This window comes from Herpailurus yagouaroundi, unplaced genomic scaffold, assembly GCF_014898765.1.
Source record: "Herpailurus yagouaroundi ecotype Mexico unplaced genomic scaffold, PumYag 141, whole genome shotgun sequence".
Taxonomy (NCBI): Eukaryota; Metazoa; Chordata; class Mammalia; order Carnivora; family Felidae; genus Herpailurus; species Herpailurus yagouaroundi.
The window spans coordinates 42,181,543-42,196,616 of record NW_024412396.1 but is presented as its reverse complement, the minus strand read 5'-3'; the positions used below and the strand labels follow the sequence as shown (position 1 = coordinate 42,196,616).

At 37.4% G+C, this 15,074-nt stretch overlaps 1 protein-coding gene across 18 annotated transcripts in view; it reads right to left on the bottom strand.

Moving 5' to 3' along the window:
• GPHN (gephyrin) overlaps positions 1–15,074 on the bottom strand; it is a 645,091-nt gene that overhangs the window by 141,655 nt on the left and 488,362 nt on the right. The window lies entirely within an intron of this gene.

Below are 15,074 nucleotides of genomic sequence, written 5' to 3'. Positions count from 1 at the left end.
AAAAAAAAAAAAAAAAAAAAAAAAAAAAAAGCTTTATTTAATGTGAATTTCACCTTAATTTAAAAAAAAAATTGAAAGAAAAGACACTGATGACTGGCTCTGTTTGGACTTTGGGAGCCATGGTAATTCATTTGATGTTCCAGAAACTAAATAAACCTATTAATTAGAGAAATTACATACCCTGTATTCCTACAATAGTTTAGATGGCATCTGAAACATGAAGACTTCATTCTTAGAAGAGAAGATGGTACTTCATATCTGACTCCAGTGGAATATGAGTAAGAATAAAATGAAATGAACTGTTTCAGTCATTTCAGATTTGAAATGAAAAATATAACTCCTTATCTCTGTGTAGTTGGTTAGGTTGTGGTTAACACAAGCCTTCTCTACTTCCTGGGTATGCATGCTGACGTGTTAAGGTAGTAGTTAAACGAGCTAATACACCAAAAATCAATGTGTTCAAATCACAATTTTAATATGTTGTCTTTAATCCTGTGGATCTCCTGGAGTTAGCACTGGCTCTTTGTTCAACTTGAGTTTTGCTCAGGTTTTAATTTTGTTTAAATGCAAATGTTCTGCAGAATATGGCCAAAATTAAAAAAAAAAAAAAATCACACCACACACACAAAATCCTTGCCTTGCTATGTCCACCAATCCTAACCTATTTTATCATGATTTTACCCAATTCTAACCAAACTGCCACAATGAAAAACTCAACTTAAACCTAGTTTCAAAACATCCTACAATACCTCAAAGTTGAACTCACGCTGAAATGCTACTAATGGTGTTCTCTTTTATTACAAAAACTTATTTGTGGGGAGCTAGCATTTAACAAACATAGAAGCCACAGAGAGACCTAGTCAAGACTGACCTCCTTCTTAACAAAGCCCAAGACTCTTGATTTGATAACAGCAAGCTCCTCTGAGGCCCTCTGAGCCTCCAGCTTTAGAGAATAGGAGTGTCTCCCATCACTACAATGAGATAAGGAAGTCTCACATTAGTTTGAACTCTTGATTCTTCTTTCAGCTCTCCAATTGCTAAGTTAATTTTGTCTCCTAGGAATAAGAAAGCATTTTTAGGACTTCTTTGATAATCAGACCAGATATATAAAAGAGCTTTTATCCTTGGTGGAAATGTGACTTATCACATTACTATCTGTCTATTCTAGTCATTCATTCATTCATTCATTCATTCACTTATTTATTTTTTGTTGTTATACCTCTGTAAAGGGACAATTCATTGGAAAAAGATGGACATAGTCCCGGTAAGTCTATTTTTTCTTACTGGCCTTCAGAATTGAGAGGTTCAGGTTTCTTCTTAAAGTTGTGACCTTTAGATAAACTTTGCCCTGGGTCACTCATCAATGTCAGAGAAGTTTCCATGTTCTTGTTTTATTAGTGACAGTCTGGTTTTTGGAGAAAGGTCTCCATCAAGCCTTTCTATGTTCTGGAACTATAAATATGTCAGTTTGTAGTGGGACAGCACAGCCATTAGGTTTTGGAAGCCTGGCACATGAGGTGCCCAGCAACATTCTTGGCTGGATTATTCACAGGTGTTCAAGTTTGTCTTAGTCTAAATCTAAATCGATGTTCCTTCAGGCCAGACTCCTACTTCTTACATGTAGTTATGCTATAACCCGAAGTTTTGCACTTATCTTTAATTTCACCAAGGATAATTTAGAGTTACAGTGGCCACTTTGGGGAACTTTCAATTTAGACAAAATCGTTTGAAAACGAACGAAATCTTGCCATTTGTAATAATGTGGATGGAACTAGAGCGTATTATGCTAAGTGAAATGAGTCAGTCAGAGAAAGACAAATACTGTATGATTTCACTTATGTGGAATTTAGGGAAAAAAAAACCCAGATGAACATATGGGAAAGAGGAAAAAAAAAGAGAGAGGAAAGCAAACCATAAGAGACTCTTAATGATACAGAACAAACTGAGGGTTGATGGAGGGAGGTAGGTGGGGAATGGGCTAAATAATTGATGGCTACTAAGGAGGGCACTTGTTATGATGAGCACTGGGTGCCATATGTAAGTGATGAATCACTAAATTCTACTCCTGAAACCAATATTACACTATATGTTAACTAATTAGAATTTAAATAAAAATTTGGAGAAAAAATAAAATAATTTGAGAGATGCTATATAACAAAAAAGGAACAAAATCCCAAACATCCAATGGGCTGGATTTTTTTTATTATATGAGGAAATATCCAAAAGAAATTAAGATTCCAAAATTGGCTCCAAGAAATTCCTTGGCCAAGGTAAAATAAAAGTGTGAAAAACTTTAAACAATGTCTTTTTTAGATCCTCCAAAATCACATCTTGAACTTCGTGGATTTTATCCTACTATTTCTCTTTCTTCATCCTATACTGCCCCATTCCCCTCTGCCTCATCTCTCCCTCTGCTCCACTCCCCTTTCCTTTTGGCTGGCCAGAACTTCCAAAGCTCAGTTACCTCTTGAACTTCCTTCAGAACAGAAAACTGCCCCCTAGGGTTGATTTTAAGCCCTGTTCTTCCTCTGAGCTGAGAATTATCAATGATTTTCCAAAGCCTAGAAAGGATAGAATGAAATTTGCAGAGAAAGAATAATTCTAAAAGTTTATAATCCAGGGCTTCCAGATCTAAAACATTTAGTTAATATCTAGTAGAAGCTTGAGATGCAAAAAAATTCCAAAGGAAAGGCAGAAAAGGAAGAACCTGACTTGCTTAAGAAACCAGAGGGGTTTAGAAAAGCTATAGAAGTTGCTCAAGGTCTTTTGAAGGTTATTTACAAAGTCTTTCCTGAGAAAGTAGTTTGGGCTCTGATGTAGTCTTATAGGCAAAGAAAGGATGAGAACATTGGAGATTTCAGGGAGGGGCTCTTTAACACCTTTAGATAGCACTCAGGAGTAGACCTTAAAGTAGATGTGACTCCTAAGTCTCTCCTAGTTTTTTTTTTTGTAAACGGTCTTAAGACAAAAATAGAGGATTTTGTATGTAAGCAAAAACTAATATGGAAAATAATACCATTGCCAGACTTCTAGCATCCTGCTGAGTATTTTGAGTCTTAGAGCAATAACAACAAAAAACTCAATTAATGGATGGCCTTACAGATAAAAACAAGTAGATGCTCCTATCAGGGTTTTTAAATCCTGAAAGGAGGAATCTTTTGATAAAGATACTTATAGATACTATATATAAAAAGGACATTGAAAAAAAGAACTATTTTATCTTAGTTAAGAAACTAAAGGGGAAAAAAATGAAGTAAGTTAATGAAGGTGCTCTGAAGGAGAATCAAGTGCCCAGTTTTTTGTTCTACCCTTAAATTCCCAGGGACAAATTTCTCTAAATTCTCAAGGGCAACCTTATAACATTTTTTGTTATTGATACAGGGCATATAGTATCAACCTTAAACTCTATCACTGTTACATGATCTCCCCACTGGAAGTAAAAAACTATGTACTGGTGCGCATCTCTAATAATCCTCTGACAGTTCCATTCATAACTGTATGCCCTAGATATTTAACAGAGGAATATACTTCCCTCCTCTGTGATATCATACCTGCTAACTTGATAGGAGTGTATTGTATAAATGAAATTGCTAGATTAAATACTCTTCCTTGAAATCTCTTAGGACTTCCCTATGTCTTTTTAAAAAATGTTTACTTATTTTTGAGACAGAGAGAGAGGGGGAGAGAGAACGCACACAAGCGGGGGAGGGGCAGAGAGAGAGGGAGACACAGAATCTGAAGCAGGCTGCAGGCTCTGAGCTGTCAGCACAGAGCCCGATGTGGGGCTCGAAGTTGTGAACTGCGAGATCATGACCTGAGATGAAGTTGGATGCTTAACCTACTGAGCCACCCAGGTGCCCCAAGGACTCCCCTTTTTGCGAGATTATAGCTAATTTGGGTATTGATTTGCCAGTACCTTTCTGTTTACATCAACCCCAAATTGAAAATCTCAAGGAAATGCCAGAACTTTTTCACTTTGTGGGCAAAAATTCAACTAATATAGCAAGAATTACTGGGGCTGAATATATTAAGATTCACACCAGCCATCCACACCTCTACTCCAAAGTACAAAATGCTCTCTTAAACCCAAATCTAAAGAAGCACTAAAATTGGTAGGTGAAAGTAAATAGAGAAAAGATTCGACATATTTTGTCCTTATTCTTGTAACACTTCTATCCTTCCAATCAAAAAGCCCAGTGGGTGGAGATATGGATTTGTTTAGTATGTCAGGCCTATAATAAAACAGTCATTCCCCTTTTTCACACAGAACCCATCCCTAAACCTCTTTTATCTTCACTGCCTCCTGAGGCTGCATATTTGATGGTGTAGGTTTATGTTTTGTTTTCTTTAATGACCATTTAGGTCAAAATAGTCAATATTTGTTTGCCTTCTCCTAAGAAAATCAACAATATACCTAGACTGTTAAGTTCCAAAGGTTTCCTGAAATACTCTCCTACTTTTCACAAATTTTCAACCAGGACCTAAAGGACTCTATTTCCCTGGGATTGTACTTTTATTCAATATGTGGATAACTTTTTGTTGTGTTCTAAAGATGGAGTTACCTCTAAGACTGATTCCATCTATCTACTTACGGTTTTAACGCACAAAGAAAATAAAGTTTCCAAAGAAATTACAATTTTGTCTATAAGGTCATTAGCTGGAATATGCTTTGTTTCAAGGAAGTAAATTTCCTACTCCCGACAGAGTAAGGACTTTATAAAACTTTCCCATGACAGTAACTAAGAGATAATTAAAAGGATTCCTGAGTCTCACTGACTTATTGCAGGCAATAAGTTCTCAACTTTTCTGAAGCTGCCATGCCAAAATAAGACTTAACCAGGTTCTCAGAAACTGAACCTCTTCCTTGGGTGCCAAACGTGAGCAGGGCTTCTGTGAGTTAAAATGAGCTCTTCAATAACTTCCTACCTAATTGTCATAAAACTTCATCCCTAGAATAAGAATGATCCTTTGCCAGAGGCAAATCTGCCCAGGTGGTAGAACTCTTGTGAGCACAGCAGAGATTTCCATTACCTAAAGATAACAGGGTTAATATATGCACTAATAGTAGATATGCTTTTGGGTTATTCCATGATTTTGAAATGCTTTGGAAATAAGGTGGGTTTTTGACCTCAGCAGGAATCCTAATTAAGAATGGTTAGCAAATTATAGAACTTTTAAATGCTCTAATGCTTTTTGAGGAAGTGGATAATACAAAATAGGAGCTCAAACAGAAGGAGATAATATAGAGGCTAAAGGAAATGTTTTGATTATTAATCATGCCAGACTGACAGACAGCCTTCACTAAGATTATAGAACTCAGAATACCCCAAGGGGCCAACTGTTTGGTTTAAAAGCCAGCTATGAAATCAGAAAAGAGGTACTAGGAGAATTCTCAATGTAAATTGACTATTGGCTATTTTAGTAGCACTGAAAGACCTCAAATGGAATCTTGTAAAAATTTTACATGAAATTACATACCAGTGAAAGAACAAATTTGCCAATGTACATACTTTACATCGATGGGAAAGCTTTACTATATTTCATTTGCCACCAACATAATCCTGGTAAAACTAAAGGTGGAACATGGACAAAAGCCCAAACCTCAGGGGCCCCCTTAAACACCTCTAAATAGATTATATAACACTAGTCTCTATAGTGGGTTTTGAATATGCCTTGATCATTCTTTGCTTGTTCTTGGGATGTTTGAAGTCTTTCCTTAACCATCAACTACAACTCTAACAGTAGCAAAATTTTCTTGATTTTGTGTTCCCAGCCTAGGGTCACAGGCTCCATGACCTCTCTAGTAATGGAGGCATCCATTTTACTGGGTCTATTACTAAAGAGTTTTGTAAAGCCTTGCCACTTACTTAAATATGTTATTGTCAGTCTCACCCCCAATCTTCAGGGAAGGTAGAGAGAAGAAATATAATTTTGAAAATTAAATAAGCTAAACTCTTAGAAGACTCTTGTACTTCCATGGTCTAAGGTATTATCTTTAATGTCAATGAGATCAAGTCTTTCTGGGGTTCATGAACTCCCCCACATGAATTAGTAATAGGCCAGTCCATACATGTAGGAAGATCACCTTTGATTCTAAATTCCACACTGAGAAGCAGATAGAGCTAATTATTGCATGGGATTATTCCTGCTGTCCAAGTCTCATAAACAAGTATGAACTGTCTTTCCTCAATACTCTTCTAAACAATCCTTGCACGACCTAAAACCCAGAGACATGGTCTTTTGGAAGGGACATCAGAGAAAGACAGCTCTGGTACCCCACTGGATGACCTTATAAGGTACTATTAGCAATGAGCACAGCAATGCAACTCCAAAGGTTTGATTTTTGTATTCATGTCTCAGAAATAATCCATTCTTGAATTTGTGGAAAAGCTGGGTTGTTTTTAGGAACTCTCTAGAGGCAGTCCTCTGAAAGAGACATTTTCTAACTAAGACCTGTGACCACGAGATGTAGAGAGCTTCTACCCAAGATCCACAGAACAAACACAACTGACTACCATGCTTTAATATGCATTCTTTGGTTCTTTATTTTCATTGTTATTCCCCACCCTGTGCGCCCCACCCTGCCCTCCTAGTTTAAGGCTTCTTTTAACCCTGTCATCTATATTGCCCTATTCTTAATATTGCTTTTTGCATTTTTAATTATTCATTGGCATGTGTCTAGTACCCAGCTATTATTTACTTGTAAACTAGCTAAAGCATACAACCAAACTAGTTTTGTACACATCTTTCTTTGGTAGCCACCCAGATTTTTTTGGTTCTACTTCCTTGTAATGAATCCATTGCTATCCTGGATAACTGGACTCAACTATTAGGTGACTTTTTCAGATGACAAAGTATATAATAGGCTAGAGAGATGGAAATCCAAAATCCCCTCTTAGATCATACCTAGACGAAAAGGTTCTCAGGGATTTTTTTGGTGTGAATTAGTTTTTATTTTTTTAATAAGTTTATTTATTTATTTTGAAAGAGAGAGTGAGTGTGAGCAGGGGAGGGGCAGAGGGAGAGAGAGAGAGAGAGGGAGAGGGAGAGAGAATCCCAAGCAGGCTCTGTGTGACAGCACAGAGCCCAATGTGGAGCTTGATCTCATGAACAATGAGATCATGACCTGAGCAGGAATCAAGAGTCAGAGCTGTAACTGACTGAGCCACCTGGGTGCCCCGGGAACTAGCTTTTGTAACCAAACTTAAATTTTTTTTTAATGTTTATTTATTTTTGACAGAGAGAGAGAGAGAGAGAGAGAGAGAGAGAGAGAGAGAGAGACAGGGAGCATGAGCAGGGGAGGGGCAGAGAGAGAGGGAGACACAGAATCCGAAGCAGGCTTCAGGCTCTGAGCTGTCAGCACAGCTGTTTCTTCTCTCAGAAAAAGACTGTTGGATAACTTAATTTTTAAAAGAGGTGGGAAAAGTGGGTCTTGATTTAAGAGTCAAAATCCTCCATAGTGTTTTTTCATAGTGGCTGTACCAATTTACAATCCTACCAACAGTACAAGGGTCCTCTTTTCTCCACATCCTCTCCAGCATTTGTTATGTCTTATCTTTTTGATGATAACCACTGTAACAGGCATGAGGTGATATCTCCTTGTGGTTTTGAAAATTTCCCTTATGATTACGAAGTGTTGAGTGCTTTTCAAGTACCTGTTGGCCACTTGTATATCTTTGGAAAAATGTTTGTTCAGGTCTTTTGCTCAGTTAAAAAATTGGATTATTATTATTATTGTTATTTTGTATTGAGTTGCATGAGTTCTTTATATATTTTGGATATTAGCCTCTTATCAGATATATTGTTTGCAATTTTTTCCCCGTTCCTTATATTGTTTTTTCATTTTGCCGATCATTTCCTTCACTCTGCAGAAGATTTTTAGTTTGATATCCTATTTAAAAAAATTTTTTTTAAATTTTGTTGTCCTTTAGGTGTTATATCCAAAAAAAATCATTGCCAAGACCCACGTAAAGGAGCTTTTTTCCCATGTGTTCTTCATGGAATTTCATGGTTTCAGGTCTTATATTTAAGTCTTTAATCCATTTTGAGTTAATTCTTTAAGTGCCGTTAAGACAGGTGTCAAGTTTCATTCTTTTTACATTTGCATATCCAATTTTCCCCTGCACCATTTATCATAAGAGTCTATCTTTTCTCCATTGACTATTTTTTTTAATGTTTTTATTTATTTTTGAAGGAGAGAGAGAGACAGAGCACGAGTGGGGGAGGAGCAGAGAGAGGGGGAGACACAGAATTCGAAGCAGCCTCCAGGCTGTAAGCTGTCAGCCCAGAGCCCAACGTGGGGCTCGAACCCACAAACTGTGAGATCGTGACCTGAGCGAAGCCGGACGCTCAACCTACTGAGCCACCCAGGCGCCCCTCCATTGACTATTCTTGACGCCGTTGTCAAGTATTAGTTGGCTATCTATGTATGGGTTTATTTCTAGGCTCTTGTTTCTGTTTCACTGGTCTATGTATATGTTTTTATGACAGTACCACACTATTTTGATTACTATACCTTTATAACAGAGCTTAGAATCAGGGAGTGATGCCTCTCTCTTTGTTCTTCTTTCTCAGGGTAGATTTGGCTACATGGGGTCTTTTGTGGTTCCACATAAATTTTAGGATATTTTGTTTTCTACTGTGTAAAAAATGCTGTTGGAACCTTGATAGGGATTGCACCGAATCAACAGATTGCTATGGGTAGTATGGGCATTTTAATAATATTAGCTCTTCCAATCCATGACCACGGGATAGCTTTCTATTTATTTGTATCTTCTTCAATTTCTTTTATCCATGTATCCTAAGTATTTTATTGTTTTGGATGCTAGTATAAATGGGATTATTTTCTTTCTTTATTTTTCAGAAAATTTCATTGTTATTGTATAGAAATGCTACTGATTTTTGTAAGTTAATTTTTATCTTACAACTTTACTGAATTCATTGATTAGTTCTAACAGGTTTTGGTGGAGTCTTTAAGATTTTCTAAGGATAAAATCATGTCATCTGCAAATATAGACAGTTTTACTTCTTCTTCTCTAATTCTGATGCCTTCTATTTCTTTTGCCTGATTGCTCTCTTTAGGACTTCCAGTACTATGTTGAATAAGGGTGAAAGAGTGGGTACCCTTGTCTTGCTCCTGATCTTAGAGGAAAAATTTTCAACATTTTACCACTGAGTATGATGTTAGCTGTGGGCCTGTCATGTATGACCTTTATTATGTTGAGGTTATCATGAATGGATGTTGAATTTTGTCAAATGCTTTTCCTGTGTCTATTAGATGATTATGTTTTTTCTTTCATTCTATTAATGCGTCACATTTATGTATTTGTGTGTATTGAATCATCCTTGATTTCCAGGGATATATCCCACTTGATCACAGTGAATGATTTTTTTTTTTTTAATTTATTGAAAGAGAGAGAGAGGGAAGGAGGGAGGGAGGGAGGGAGGGAAGGATAGTGCAGGTAGGGGAAGGGGAGAGAGAGAAGGAGAGAGAGTCTGCAGGTTCCACACTGCCAGAGCAGAGCCCGACTTGGGGCTGTAACTCACAAACCATAAAACAAACCATGACCCAAGCTGAAACCAAGATGCTCAACTGACAGCCACCCAGGAGTCCTGTGAATGATTCTTTTAATGTGCTGCTGAATTCAGTTTGTTAGTATTTTATTGAGAATTTCTAAATCTATATTCATCAAGACTATTGGCTTGTAGTTTTCTTTTGTTGTGTTGTCTTTGCCTGGCTTTGGTATTAGAGTGATGCTGGCCTTATAAAATGAGTTTGGGAGTGTTCCCTTTTCTAAAATTTTTTGTAAGAGTTTGAGAAGGATTGGCGTTAATTCTACTTTAAAGGTTTGGTAAAATTCACCAGGGAAGCCATCTGGTCCCGGTTATTCCTTTTTTTTTTTTTTTAATTTTTTTTAGTATTTATTTTTGAGAGAGAGAGAGAGAGAGAGAGAGAGAGAGAGAGAGAGAGAGAGAGAAGGCAGTCTCCAAGCTGGGGAAGGGCAGAGAGAGAGGGAGACACAGAATCTGAAGCAGGCTCCAGGCTCTGAGCTGTCAGCACAGAGCCCGACACAGGGCTCAAACCCATAAACCAGAGATCATGACCTGAGCCAAAATTGGATGCTTAACCGACTAAGCCATCCAGGTGCCCCCTGGTTTTTCTTTATTGGGAGATTTTTGATTACTGATTCAATCTCCTCACTAGCAATCAGTCTGTTCAGATTTTCTATTTTATGATTCAAAGGCTGGTTGTTTCTAATAATTTTTTCATATATTTTAGGTTATCTACTTTGTTGGGTATATAGTTGTTGTGGCTTAATTTTTTATCTCCTGGCTGAGAAAAAGGACTACAAACTCTGATCATAAGTCTCACATTTGTGTAGCTGGGTTCAGATATGTGATCTCCCCAGTCCTAAGTGCTGCTATACAATTGCTGTCTCATCAAATGGCTCAATAAATGATCATCCAATAACAACAACAGTCAACAAAAGAGAACTTGACACCTATGAAGATTGAGACAACTTCTCTAGACAGTTGACTACTATTGTGATTTCTTAGTAAAGGTCTGGATTGACTGACTGATGACACTCTCAGACATCAGGCTGAAGACTGACCACAAGGATAACCTTGATACCTGAAATCATCTATAAGTACACAACTTTCTGTCTTTATTAGCATAACATTACTATTCCATTGTGTTTATTAACATAACTTCACTATTCCAGAAAAATCTCCCCTAAAAGACAGAAGTTGTAAGTAACTTCATTACACATTCTAGAACTTCTTAAATAGTCTGCTTGACATTCTCTCTCTCCCTCTCTGTTCTTCCCCCACTTGTTCTATCTCTCTCTCTCAAAATAAATAAATAAACTTTAAAAAATAGAAATTATCAAAAGACAATTTACATACCAAGACTCTCAGAATCCCTTGCCTTGCTATGTCCATGATTCTGAGATGATTATATAACAATCCTTACTTAATTTTAATCAAGCTCTACATTAAAAGATCTACTTTAAATAAAAAATCTCCTAGGTGTCCTGAGTTTGTCCTTCCCTTTCTGAGAAAGTATTAGTTGAGACTATGATTTTGTTGAAGTGGTATTCTCCTGTATCGTATGTGATATAAAATTTATAAGAAATATATATTTGTTCATTCAGAAGACCAAAATATATTCCTCAGATATATTTGGTCTTCATCCACAGTTCTTGAGAATACCTCAGAGCCTTAGGATGAAATGAGTATCTTATTATTAATCATGGTGACTTTTAGACCCCATCCTAAGGCAGGGGCTCGTTTCCAGGAGGACCAAGTGATTTTTCATGTGATTAAAGGGCTGGAACTTTCAGTGGTACCTGGGTGGCTTATTTGGTTGAGCATTTGACTCTTGATTTTGGCTCAGGTCATGATTTCATGGTTCGTGATTTTGGGCCCTGTATAAGGATCTGTGCTGACAGTGCGGAGCCTGCCTGAAATTCTCTCTCTCCTCTCTCTCTGCCCTTCCCTGCTCTGTCTTCCAAAATAAATAAATAAGCATTAAAAAAAAAAAAAAAGGGTTGGAACTTTCAGTCCTACTCCCCCAGCCTCTGAGGTTGAATCAGCCAGTGGCCAATGAATTGGTCAATCATGACTATGTAATGAAGTCGTCATAAAAACCCAAGAAGAAGAGCTTCTGGGTCCTTCTTTTACAGAGAGCTTCCACACCTGGGGAGCTAGCATGCTTCCATGTGCCTCAGAGCCAGGCACCAAGCTCCACAAGGACAGAAGCTCCTTTGTTCTGGATGTTGCCTTATGTTTCTCTTTATCTGGTTGTTGATTTGTATCCTTTATCATATCTTTTAGTAAACTGATAAATGAAAGTAAGTGCTCCCCTGAGTTCTGCAAGCCACTCTAGAAAATTAATGAAACCTAAGGAGGAGGTCACTGGAACTTTCAATCTATAGCCAGTTGGTCAGTAGCACAGGTAACAGCCTGGGGCTTGAAAATGGCATCTGAAGTGGAATATGGACAGCAGTCTTGTAGGACTGAATCCTTAACCTGTGGAATATGATGCTATTTTTGGGTAGATGGTGTCAGAATTGAGTTGAATTCTTGGACATCCTGCTGGTGTCTGAAAAGTGCTTGGTGTTGTGTGTGTGTGTGGACACTCCCATCAAGGTGGAATTAGGCTGCAAACCTTAAAAGACCACAGGAAGAATAAACTCAGGTTTATTATCAACAGGTTGTTTTGATGACATTTTTGAGGCGCCAAAGGAAAGTTCTTACTTAGAAAAACATTACCAACGTTAACTCCTCCTTGGATAATTCTAGAAAAACTCCAAGTTTTAATCTTAGAAGTGAAGTTATAACTCCGTTCTTTTTTCTAGGATCTGTTGATGATGTTTTGTTTTGACAAATTTCTATGTATGCTAACAAAGAAGTTGATTACAGGCATATCTTGTTTTATTGTATTTCACATTAAGGTGCTTTGCAGCTACTGTGTTTTGTTTTATTTGGTTTTGTTTTTTAACAAGTTGAAGGTATATGGCAACCCTGCATCAAGCAAGTCTATTGGTGCCATTTTTCCAACATTTGCTCACTTCATGTCTCTGTGTTACACTTTGGCAATTCTCTCAATATTTCACACTTTTTCATCATTATTATATTTGTTATGGTGATCTGTGATCAGTGATTAAAACTCACTGAAATTTCAGAGAATGGTTAGCATTTTTTAGCAATAAGGTATTTTTATTTTTTTTTTAATTTTTTTAATGTTTATTTATTTTTGAGACAGAGAGAGACAGAGCATGAATGGGGGAGAGGCAGAGAGAGAGGGAGACACAGAATCGGAAGCAGGCTCCAGGCTCTGAGCCATCAGCCCAGAGCCTGACGCGGGGCTCGAACTCACGAACCGTGAGATCGTGACCTGAGCTGAAGTCGGACGCTCAACCGACTGAGCCAAGCAATAAGGTATTTTTAAATTAAGGTGTATACATTTTTTTATATGTAAGGCTACTGCATATTTACTAGACTACAGTATAGTGTAAACATAACTTTTTATGCACTGGGAAACAAAAAAATACATGTGACTTGCTTTTTTGCGATATTCACTTTATTGTAAGTGGTCTGGGACCAAATCTGTAATATCTCTGACGTATACTTGTATAGTTTTCTTCACCTTGACTATATTTTGGAAATGTTTTCCATGAGAATAGGCAACTCAGTAAATAAATGAAAAAACGATGATAGTTACCTTGCTGAGAGAGAACTCCGAGGAGCTCACACTTGAATGGAGTCTTGAAGGATAAATAAGAGTTTTCTAGGGGACGCCTGGGTGGCTCAGTTGGTTAAGTGTCTCACTCTTGATTTTGGCTAGGGTCATGATCTTGCAGTTCGTGGGACTGAGCCCTGTGGGGCTGGTAATTAGGCTCTGTGCTGTTAGCTGGGGATTCTCCCTTGGGATTCTCACTCATCCTAGCTCTCTGCCCCTCCCTTTCTTGTGCTCCCCTCTCAAAATAAATAAATAAATCTAAAAAAAATATTTCCTAGGAAAACAAGAGGAATGGATACTTTATGCAGTGGGGGAAAGAGTACTCCTAAAAGAATAGAGGCAGAACACAGCAGTGGGAGAATGAGGAACTGCTAATTAGGTCTATATGACTGCAATATAGTAGTACAAGGCAAAGGATGAAACTAAGGGTGATTAAAGCAGACTAAATAAGCAATTAGATATTGAAGTTAAGAAGTTCAGAGGTAGAGGGGGTGCCTGGGTGGCTCAGTCGGTTAAGTGTCCGACTTCAGCTCAGGTCATGATCTCATGGTCCGTGGGTTTGAGTGCTGTGTCGGGCTCTGTGCTGTCAGTTCAGAGCCTGGAGCCTGCTTCGGATTTTGTGTCTTCCTCTCTCTCTGCCCCTCCCCCACTCACGTTCTGTCTTTATCAAAAAATGAATAAACGTTAAAAAATTTTAAAAAATTAAAAAAAAAAGTTGAGAGGTAGAACAGCTCATGGTGATGAAAGAGCCTTGGGTGTGGCTATGAGCGTGACTACGAGTTACCAAAGTGGTGTTGAAAGGAAAGACCTTAAACTTATAGATAGGTTACAATGTTGGATGGGCTCTCTATATGGATCTAAATGGCTATATGGACCATGTACATGACTATGACATCCTAAGAAAACATGATCAGGAAAACCTGGACCACTGTGACGTCCATCCAAAGTGATTAATAGTCTATAAGCCAGTAAGAACATAACTGAAATGAAAGACGTTCTAACAACACAAAAATCCATGATAAAGGTGTAAGAAGATTCAAAGAAATCTGTTGTCAGTAAGAAATTATTTTTGTTCCTAACCATCATAATCACTATCAATGATCCATCATCATCTTGGGATCAACAATAAATAGAAATCATACAGTAATCATCATAAATGTCATTTTAAAAGCTCATTTATCTGCATAGTTTTATTTTAGTGAACATTATATCATCACTCCCCTGACTCAGATTTCTCTCAACCTTAGGTCTTAGCAAGGGATTACAGAATGTTACATTTCTTATATTGAAGAGCCTCCCTCAAGTCACTTGTCTGTCAAATGTTGTGGAAACTTACAATGGTATACCAGTAAAATCTGTTTGCTTCAATTTATTTTTATACAACTTTAATATAAAAGTCCTGGGCAAGTAATTGCAGTGTGCTTGCTTACCAACTCAAGGGTCTCAAGCTAACATAACAGATTCACAACACAGAAATGGGAAAAATTTACACTAAAGAAAATAAAACAAAACAAAACATGCATTTGTATCTATTTGAAGTTCTCCAATTACTTTTGTAACAGTTAAAAAAAATACAGATATTCTACTGGAAAATCATCCTGTTTACTAAAATTCCCAGTGGTGTAGGTATGCAAGAGACCCATTTAGTTACGTATGGCCCACGTGAACTTCATTTCTTGATAAAGATCAGGGAGAAGATAGGACGATGTCATTAATTTTAAGTGACAGAGAACAATATTAAATTATTAGCATTTATATAGTACTTTTCTCTTAGGATCCCCAAACTTTTAAGGCACAACCTCCCATGTTATATCATTTCAAGGATACA